The sequence below is a fragment of the Tigriopus californicus genome, chromosome 9 (assembly GCF_007210705.1).
Source record: "Tigriopus californicus strain San Diego chromosome 9, Tcal_SD_v2.1, whole genome shotgun sequence".
NCBI lineage: Eukaryota > Metazoa > Arthropoda > Copepoda > Harpacticoida > Harpacticidae > Tigriopus > Tigriopus californicus.
Genome location: NC_081448.1, coordinates 12616133 through 12626542, shown reverse-complemented (window position 1 = coordinate 12626542; position 10410 = coordinate 12616133).

Genomic DNA, 10410 nt, shown 5'->3' with positions numbered 1-10410 from the left:
TTGACTCCGAGGATATTGGGGATAATTAGTATGTCATATTTTCCACTCAGAGTCGGGAAGTGATTGCCGTTTACTTGAGATTGTTCAAGGGGAGAACGTGAAAAATATTACACCGACAACAGGGCAACTGATGTACATTATAATCCAGTGAGCAGCAAGTCCCGTGATTTTACTGGACCAGTATAATGGAACAATTTTGGTTATGGAAAAAGATTCAGACTCCTTGCTGCAAATGGAAAACACGAGTGGGATTGATAGCGATCCTATACAAGTCTTTACGTCTACGGTTGTTTGTTTGATTGCTTTTTATTATTCTATATCATGCTACCTGACATGGGTGCGAATGTGATTCCCAGGAGGCATAGGTTCGAATCCCGCTCTCGAAAGGAAAAACTTTGCCACAATGGATTTTATCCTCATGAAAGGCTAATAGGAAATCAGATTCTCTCATTGAATGTCTTTAAATTAATGTAAAACGAATCAGATTGACAGGTTGAAGATTGTCCATGAAAAAATGTTATCGGCCTTTAAAGTTGCAACTCATGGACGAGTATTCTGTGAACATTGAAGGGGAGAGAATTAAACAACGAAGGTGCTTGAAGAAGGGAGAGAGGAAAAATGCAACTAATTGAAGTATACATGTAGCCTACTCAAGTGTAATCAGTCGTTTGTGCTATTTCTACACATTTTATAAAGTAGTCAAGGCAAAAGACAGTAATCAACGCTCAAAGAGGAACTTTGTGACTTCTAACTACATTGAAATAACAGTTTTCAATGCTAAAACGTACAGTGATCGGGGTCCGAATTTTCGTCTTAACAGCTTTTGCAGTCCGAACAGTTTGAGAGTTTAAAAAAATTATGATGTTGTACTGTTTGTTGTACCAACGGATTGTTCGTGCTTGTCACTAGGATATCTCTTCCTTGTAGACGTTAGAAGCAAAGTTAGTCATGTTATAAAAAATATATGCGTCCTAAAGAAAAGACTGGGCGTCCAGACGTTATCGCTAACTGTCGATTAGCAACGCTAACTTTTTCCTGAACGATTTAAGGGCTTGCTGCTTGAACATTGTTCATCTTAGTCAAAGGAATAATTATGTAACATCCGTTTTGATCGTCAAATGTAACGAATCAACGATTGACAAAGTTGAACTTTTAAGCAACAGAATAGTGATAACGACCTTGACCTTTTTGTGACCCACATCCACAGACGGAGAACCAAAGTGACTCCGGACATGACTCTGCCGAGCAATATTTGGAAAAGAACGATGTGACGGCTGGCTCACCCCTCCAACCTAACACTTGAAAAAATAGATGCTCGCCATTGACTATAAAGTCACTTCACCTCTTTCGGAATATCTAATACGGCATCAAAATTATGAGAAATGATACGCCGTTGCATACCACGATGTAGTTGTCCCTTTTTGTGATGAACTAATCTCGGGACCACTTTTTAAATTCTTGGTCAAGTGTTTCTCGTTAATTTCATGTTGAAATCACGCAACTTCTCATAACTGGTGGTCTTTACTAAAGATTCCTTGGTTTTGACTTCAAAGCTCATAGTCTTGGCTTTTTTTTTATTTCCGAGACAAAAATGACAGCTGAGTAGGCTACAGTTAAATGGACAATCTTGGCTTTTCAAACAACGCTTTCAACAAAATCTGGGCACTGATTTTGCAACTTTATCTAAAGTCAGCTCATTTTGCTTCAACCTTTAAAGGGGGAGATAAGTCGCTCCCCAGTAACTAATGGCCCATTTTCCTCGCTTCGAAAATTGCAAAGGTGTTCTAAAAGAGCATTAAGTTCAAACTTGTTGAATTTCTTGAAGTCGATAGGGCCCTTCCTCCTGGGCAGCACGGGTTGCGAGCACATTTCAACACGGTTATCACCATAGAAGAAGTAACATAGAAGAGTAAAAACCGAGTTTGTTGTGTTTTTTTACTGCAGCTGAATCGGTAACCAGTGGACAGTGCAACTCTAACTGATGTTTCTACAGTCTTCTACAATCAGAAACTATACCCGAGCAGCCGGTCAGCTGACATTCGTTCGCTCTGAAAACTAGTCCGCCTGGCTAGCTCTCATCGCACTCTCTAGGAGTTGCTTCTTCTATGGTTACCACTGATGGTGCATTTGGAGCAGATCATTGAGAGACTAGAGAGTTATAAGTCAGTCGATGTAGTCAATCTCGGCTTTGCCAAGGCCTTTGAAAAAATAGATCATGGCCTTGCAGTTAACAGACTGGATGAGATGGGGACCCAACGCAAGGTTTTCAATTAGTTAGGCAGATTCATAGGTGGAAAGGATGATTTGGTTAAGGTAGAGGGATCCCCTAGTGACATAAATGATGTCGTGTCGGGAGTTCCTCAGGGCTCCATTTTAAGTTCTCTCTTTTTTATCATATTCATTGCTCCACTTCAGAAGCTTTGTAGTAGTAAAGTCAGCATCTCTTTTGATGCTGATGGCACGGAGTTAGTTCAGGGTGAGAATGGTCACGATTCCAGTAGTCTGGTAAAGGTCCAAGATCAGATCTGAACTTGGCCTACTTAGACTAATATGGCCTTGAATTGAGTAAAATTCCGCCTTATTAACTTTCGGTTGACGCCAATAAACAATTCATTCGTAGATATTTGACGTAAAGATATTCAGCAGGTCTCGTTCATGAAGGATTTAGGTGTTTTCCTCCACCACAATGAAAAATTCGATGAGCATATCTAGTTGAGAGTGGGTAAAGCTTTTTAAGCATGTGGTTGGCTTTCTCGGACGTTTGAGCCCAGAAATAGCCTCGCGATACTAACTCTGTACAAGTCGATTGTTCAAACACATCTTGAGTATGCTTCACCCATTTGGGCTCCAATGAGTTCAGCAGGTTTGCAAAACAAGTCCAAAGATGTTTCACGAGGAACATCACAGGAATGAGAGAGGTTTCGTATTGGGAGAGACTAAAAAAGTTGGGACCGTACAGTGTACAGAGAAGGTACGAAAGCTGTCTGATACTGTAAGGCTTCAAAAGGATTCATGAGCTTTATTCCAATCCAGGATTTAGGGTCAATTCTAGAGACCGTAGAGGCTTAAGTTTTGGGAACATCTTTAAGTCCTCATGGATCTAGTATAGTTGAAACGATTAAGTCAACCTCTCTTCTTTTTCGGGCTCCTTCATTGTTCAATTTACTGCCCTCATGTAATAGCAGGGATTATGTAGGCCTTGTTGATCCTGTAGCAGGATGTAAGTCAGACTTGAACAAATTTTTGACCAAATTTCCTGATCAACCCTACATTTAAGCGCTTACCAGATCCACCAACTCCATGTAAGATATGTTAGCTCTTTCAGCATATCCAGTTGTCCGTCAAAAAATGCACGTTCTTTCTTTCATAGTAAAAGCTATTTTTCCCAGGTTAAGTAACATGCGAATTGACAAAGTGTTATCGTGGTTTTTTATATTTTACGCATTTTCATTCACACCTTTAAGAAAAATCAACTATCTAAAAGCATAGGCTTGTTGGGACAAAACTCATAAGAAATATTTGTTAGAGCAACGTAATCCATGAATATGAACAACGGCCCCATTTTTTTTCTTCTGAAAATTGGCAAATAAACAAGAACAAATGGCAAATGGTCAACAGTACATAATCCATTTGAAGCTGGACTTCTGCACACCTAATCATGATCATCAATTGACTTTTGAGATCATTTCAAAGATTTCGATGTTGAAAATCTTAGTTTCTTAAACATGCTTCCCCCTTCATTTGCAAGTGTAGATGTTGGAGTTTATTTTCACTAACTTACAACTTCATTTTCTTTTCTTATGCCTTACGCCTGGCTCTTTTTCATGGACCTCGAGTTAATGTTGAAGGGGTAAAAACGGATGTTTTGATAACTGATTTATTTATACGTCATGCGGATCTTTTCCAATAACTTTGGTCCAAATCAGCTTGTAGTATCTTTTTTCAATTCGAGTTAGATTTGATTGCGTCTAGTAGAGTATTTCTCGTATGTCAATACATAAAACAAGCACAAAACACATATACTTTTTGCAAAAGGTATATTTCTATTGATCTTGGTGGCTGGAGAGGGATAAATTTTCGATTTCCATCATTGTTTTTGATTGCACTGCCACTCTGAATACGTGTTTGCGACAAAGGCTATAAATACGAGTTTAAATGTTGAGACTGGAAGAAGTGTCTCCTGAAGAGATGTATCTACAATATCATAGGAATCGGGAAATACTGACAAATTTTGGCAATTGCTTCCTTTTAGAAAATTCCCCCCTATCCATTTGTTCACATCCAAGCTTATAAGAGGTCATACGCTCCTAATTTAGTAAGTAGGGAACTCATAAAGGGGTTCAATCTCATTTTCGGATCAGATTATGGGATCAGCGCCCCCTACGAATAGCTAGAGAGTCAAAATATTTCATCTAATAGTTATGGGTTCGTCTTCATGGACATGATTTTTGGCAAAATCCCGAGGAGAGTTAAGGAGGAAGGGCGAGAAATGCCTCCATTTCGGATCATAACATGCAGAAGTCCAATTGCCTCTCGCGAACCTCGTGAGAACTGGGTGTGACTTGGTACAAATAATCGTATTCGATGGTTTCTAGACTTGAAACGGAGAAATTTGAATCATTCGACTCTATGTAAGTGACAGGCACAGAATTGGCAGCTTCGACCACCACAGCAGGTCCATTGGCGGAAGCACTCCACATGACATCTTCGTTTTCAACCACCGGCGAAGGGGCGCTCACCTTTACATCGAGGTTGGCATTGACACAATTGGAGGCGATCACATCGATGGGCAAGGGCAGACTTGAGGCCGAAGGGATAATGGTGGCCTTAGTTCGAATGAGTGGTCCCGAGACTTGAGGTGTTGTCGTGAGGGTGGGAGGTTGTGTGATCGCCATCTGTTGCGCCTGACTCACGGCCGAGGACAGAGACATGGGCAGGCTCCCATTGATCACAGCCTGGATGGGTGTCAATTTGTGGGACTGCAAGCTCTGAATGGAGGAAATCGGGATGGTCAGAGAGTTGGTTCCATGACCAGCATTGGCCGCAGCATTGGCGGCAGTGACATTGGCTACAGCAGACAGGACTATGGCAGGGAGCGACCCTACGGACCCCACGAGCGAGGGGCTATTTGTATTGATGGTGTTTGAAGAGATGGATGAGCTGTGGATGAAGTTGGTGGTGGTGCCGTTGGCAGTGACAACCACCATGGGTGCGGGCTTCTTGGCCTCGATGACTGGGATGGCCGTGACCACTTGAGGAGAGCTATTTGGGAGTTGCAGGACCACCTGTTGCTCCACGGGCTGAAAACTGGCCATCATGGCCTCGACCTCTTTGCGCAATTCTTCTGTGTTTGGCCTTGTGGGCAAAGTGATGGGTTTGGCAATGCCATTGTTGAGGCCATTATCCATGAGCTTGGTGACCGGTTCGGGGGGAGAAAGACTGAGTCGAGGGGTTTTCTTACCCATCCCATTGGATTCGGACGAGATGCTGTTTTTCCGCTTGGTCCCATCGCCGGGCTTGTAGCTGATCCCTTTCTCAGCTAATGCCTCGCGCAGATATTTCTCTAGAATTCCGTGTTTACCAGTGTAATGTCTTAGGAGAGCTTGCTTGTCCTTGCCTGTGAATGAGCACTCAGCATAAGGACACGTGTATGGACGGCAATGAGGAAAGATCTTGTCGATCCGTTCCTTGAAATGCTTCATCACCAGATGATCTTGTTTCTCTCGATATTTGTTCTTCGTCTTGGGCTCGAAACCGCACAACTCGCATGTGTGAGTAGTGCGAAACCCGTTCATGTTCTTGGGCAGCTCCGCTTGGGGCAATTCGAGCATCATTTTGAAACTCGGAGGATATTCACTAAAACTGTCAAAAACACAAAATCATGGAACTGCGTAGCGGGGAGATGCTTTTCCTTTTCAAAACGTCGGCAACCGAATTGCCTCCGTCGAGCACTGAGTCACTGACAGAACAAGAGAATCAACAAAATTAAGTATGTGCGATCCAATTGGATCGACGCCTTGATAGCACAATCACTTGCTACTATCCCAATGGAGGTAGTATTCTAGGGAATGGTGCTCCCTACTGAGGCGAAAAAGTGTTTCCCACGAGCGTTCAAGTCTCTATCTGGCACTATGCATTGGCCACTTGTTTCTTCGCCTAGCTTTCACACAATAGAGGGTCTGTAGACTTTTTTCGTATTTCTTCCTGGAGCCAGCACAATGATGTGAGTCCCGGGGGAGAACCTCTCTCGCACTGCCAGTGAGGAAATTGCCGAAGCTGCTCGGTGGACGGGAGGATGAAAATGGCAGACAAACAAAAGAAGAGCCCAGAGCTGCTCCTCGTACTCCTCCTCCTCGTACGACTCCTCTTGCTCCTCGAACTTTGGTTGCTGCCTCCGCTCGCCCTACCAAATCAGCCCGATCCCAATGCTGGATGGATGGATAGATGGATGATAACCCTACAGTGGAGTACGCGTTTCCAAAGAAATCCAAAATTCACACTGATACGATGGGCGGAAATAGAGATGTGTCACGTTGTGTTCCCGTCAAAATGTAGCGTTCACGATAGGGTGCTCAAAGTTTGGCCCGTTCAAATTGCCAATCCTTTGAGAGTTCCAGCATTTTTCTGACCCAAATTACTGCGTTCTCTCTTGGTCTCAATGCCAAAAAATCACCATAGGCCGGCTTTGCTGCCGGTGGGGAACAGCCACTCCTTGTCAGCCATTTTAGCCGAACCATCCATAAAACAGCTTCGGCCATGGGCTCTCAGCCACTTGTTGGCAATCGAAGAGCGAGGACCTGTTGAGGAGTTGCTCCCATGAACGAGGCGTTGAGAGAGAAGAAACGCTTCCAAATGCTGGCCCACAACCAGATTCCGATGGTACCCCTCGGTTCTACGGAAAGCCCCATCCAAAGACGTTGCAATACCACAAGAGAGAGGATAAACTCAAACTTGCCGTAACGTCCCCTCACGGGCTTTGGTACGATGGATGTTGATGGTTGTTGCCTCAAGTGGTTCGGTGGATAACAGCTCCACCAGGAGGGGAGCCCTAGCTTCAACTCGCGCAACTTGACTTCAGCCCCATCCAGCTTGACTTCACTGGAGGGGCGCTCATTTCTCTCTCAAACTCCTGAACAGTCCCAAGGCTCTCAAGAGAACGAACGAACGATAGCTCATGATGGCTGGCTGACAATCCAACGATTGCAGTGGATGGCCAGTTCTCTTTCTTTCTTTCTCTCTCTTTCTCCCTTCTTCCCCCTCTCCAAATGAATATAGATTCGATCCCTCAAGATTGAACTGCGGCAACCACATAGCTCTATGGACACGAAGACCAAAGAGGCGGAGACAATGAAAATGATAAAATGTGAACAAAGGCAATGATGAGCCAAATTTGACGCATTTGTCAGAGCTAGAGTCGTATTGGTAGCAAGTCTCACTCTCTATTTCAAGGTAATATGGGCCCACCTGAGTTTCAACAAGTGCAGTTGACGTATTCTGCAATTTTAGTGGCTCATATGTGGCACGTTCAATGAAAGGAAATGGCCATTCAGAATTTCAAACAATATTAGTGAGTGAAACATTAGGGACCATTTTTAGCCATTCCCTGGCGACACAAAACGAAATGAACTGTCGTCGTTTCGGACAAGACCACTTTTGACAGTTTGAGCGAAGTGAGTGGGCTCTTTCTTTCATTAACATATCCATGTGAACTGTAAATTTTGTTGCTCATTGAAGAGCGTCCATCTGCTCACTTATACATATGTGTACGAGTACAACTTGCGTACTGTACATCACGAATCGTTAAAGATTTGAACAGAGATAACATTCCCGGGGAATGGAAAAAATACACGAACTTGATTTCTAACGCAAAAACTATGAGCAAAGCCCACATGACTCATTGACGTTTTCCCCCCCATTTCATGGGATTCTACTCAGGCATAGTTGTTTAGTATTACTGGTTTGTAAAGATTTGAACTTTGATGTCTTAATTTGACGACGAATGATTGACAGTCCTCTCATTCATTGAATAATACGGATGATAGTGTTTTTTTGCCGAACCAGCTGCAAAGTCAACCTTATCTGGGGACTTTTTTCCAAGTGCGGTTGTAATTCTCTTCCCGGTAAGAAGTGGTCAGACCAAATGGTTGTAGGTTGTTGCATGCTCTCTGGTCGTGTCTCGGAACCCTCTTCGACTCGCCTCCCTCCAGCTTCTTCCACTCTTCTTACTCTGCAGAGTCTGAGCTCCAAGTTGTAAGCTCCAAGTTCTAGCACTGCCAACCATTGGAGAGCTTCAGGGATCGGTGTTGGGAGAAAGAGAGGCACACACGCACACCCACCAAAGAGAACCACCTCTGGAATGGTTTTTTTCCTCTTAGGGCAGCATTTTCGCCGACGGGAGTTTCTTCCTCTTCTTTCGTTGCTTCGATATGACCAATAACTACTGCGTACTGCGAACTACATACATGGAGTCAAGCTCTAAGGTAAGTAGTGGCTGAGTTAGTTGGCCTTTTTGGCATGTATAGCTCTCGATCTGGGAATGGAATTAGCTTCCAATTCCCCAACAGTCTACTGCTGTACTATATCAAGGGGGCAAAGGAACAAAAAATGCGACGCCTTTCCGAATGATAGTGGATACGAGTGATGGTAATAGTGCTAGTGGCTTGAAAGGAAGAGGGACTCGCAGGAATGCTGGAGGGTACTTTTGCCTGGTTTCAGAATTAATTCCCACAGAGGGAGGACGCGAAATGAAGGTTCCACCCTTGTAACAGGTGAAATTGTGCATAACAAAATTGATCCCGCGTGGAAGAGAGCCCCAACCGCTATGAGACCTGTTTCGCTCGACTGGTCCCCTTTCCGGAGGGGACACCAATGTAATGAAAGCGTCATATCCCGTCCTCACAAACCCCCTCCACCCTAAATCTGCAAACATGTTGGTTGTAGTCTGCTCTTTTCTTTTCAACCTCGTTTTCCCCTTCGCCCCTCACTTGGTGTGGATTTTAAATACTAATTTTCCAAATCCATTTGATGATGCCCGTCTGGAATGCACCGCGAGACCAATAATCTCGCATGGAATGACTGGTCTTGGAAGTGGTCGTCGTCCTCGGCTGATTGGCCCTTACTATGGTCGCCTTGATTAGCCGGCATAGCCGTCCATGCACTCGGCGTTCGAGGAAGAGTCTTTCTCTTGAATTTCTCAAGCTCGCTTACTATGTACAGTAGTGTATACAATGTACTGAGGTAGTATTACTGCTACGACATACGTCTTTGCTGTCAAAGACCCCGAGAGATTTGAACGTGGACAAAGGCTGCCGCTATCGTCCGCTACTACTACATACCACATTGTATATCTATCCACATACACTCACATGCCAGCAGCAAGGTGCATGAGGAGCCGCTTCCTACTAGGCTTCTTGGTGCTCGTCGTGTCTTCCATAGCTTCTCCAAACTCTCAAATGAGACTAGGAAAAATCTTGATGTTGATGATGGCTAGGAAGGTGGAGAAGCTAGATTCAAAGCCAAGCTACCACCTTCAACCATCCCAGGCAGTTGAATACGTGCTGCTGCTGTCCAACGCCGCCAACTAGTTGGCTTCTAGGCTGTTGAATTCTACAACTACTACTACTACTACTACTACTACTCCTTCCACTTCGAGTTCGTCTACTCCCGACTAGAGTTCAATAAACTCTAGGCCGAATGTGTTTTGGTCGTAGATGGATGGGAGCCATGGAGGAGAATAGTCCCCTTGAGGAACCCCTCACTGCCGCCCCGGCCATGCTGCTACTGATTGTAGTTGTGCAGGGTCTTCTTCTACTACTTCCATTGCTTCGTATACTCCTACAACCACCATCGACCGACCAGAATCATCATCACAGTGTGCATGAGTGGAGTAGGAGTTGGTTTGAAAGATGGAAAATGACAGCGGCAGTAGAGGCAGCAAAAGTAGCAGCAGCAGCTTTTTGGTCGTCGATGATCGTCTTGCTTCAAGCTGCTCTTTTGGCTCTTCGTCTGGTAGAGGAGAAAGAATATTTGTCGAAGTCTATTGCACAATGGAAATCACATCTTTTTTAACATGACTTTTTGTTCTCCACAGCGGTGCCCGGGTGAGGAAAACTAAAGTTAACATTTATGGCTCCACAAACAACGCCGTAAGAGTTTAATAGACCTTGGACACTCATCGCTCGCCATCGAAGTGGCAACTTGAACTTGCAGATATTGTCATGAGTCCATGAGTCAGTTAAATAGCACAATAAAAGACAAAAGTCGTAATATCCATCTCATGAGTCAAAGTAGTTCGTAGAACCCTGGAACGATCCTTTGAACCTGTGCACAAAGCAGCAACTTCACAACCCCCAATCCATTTTTGTGCCCTTTACTCCACTCTATACCACGAACAGCAGACCCATGTCAAGA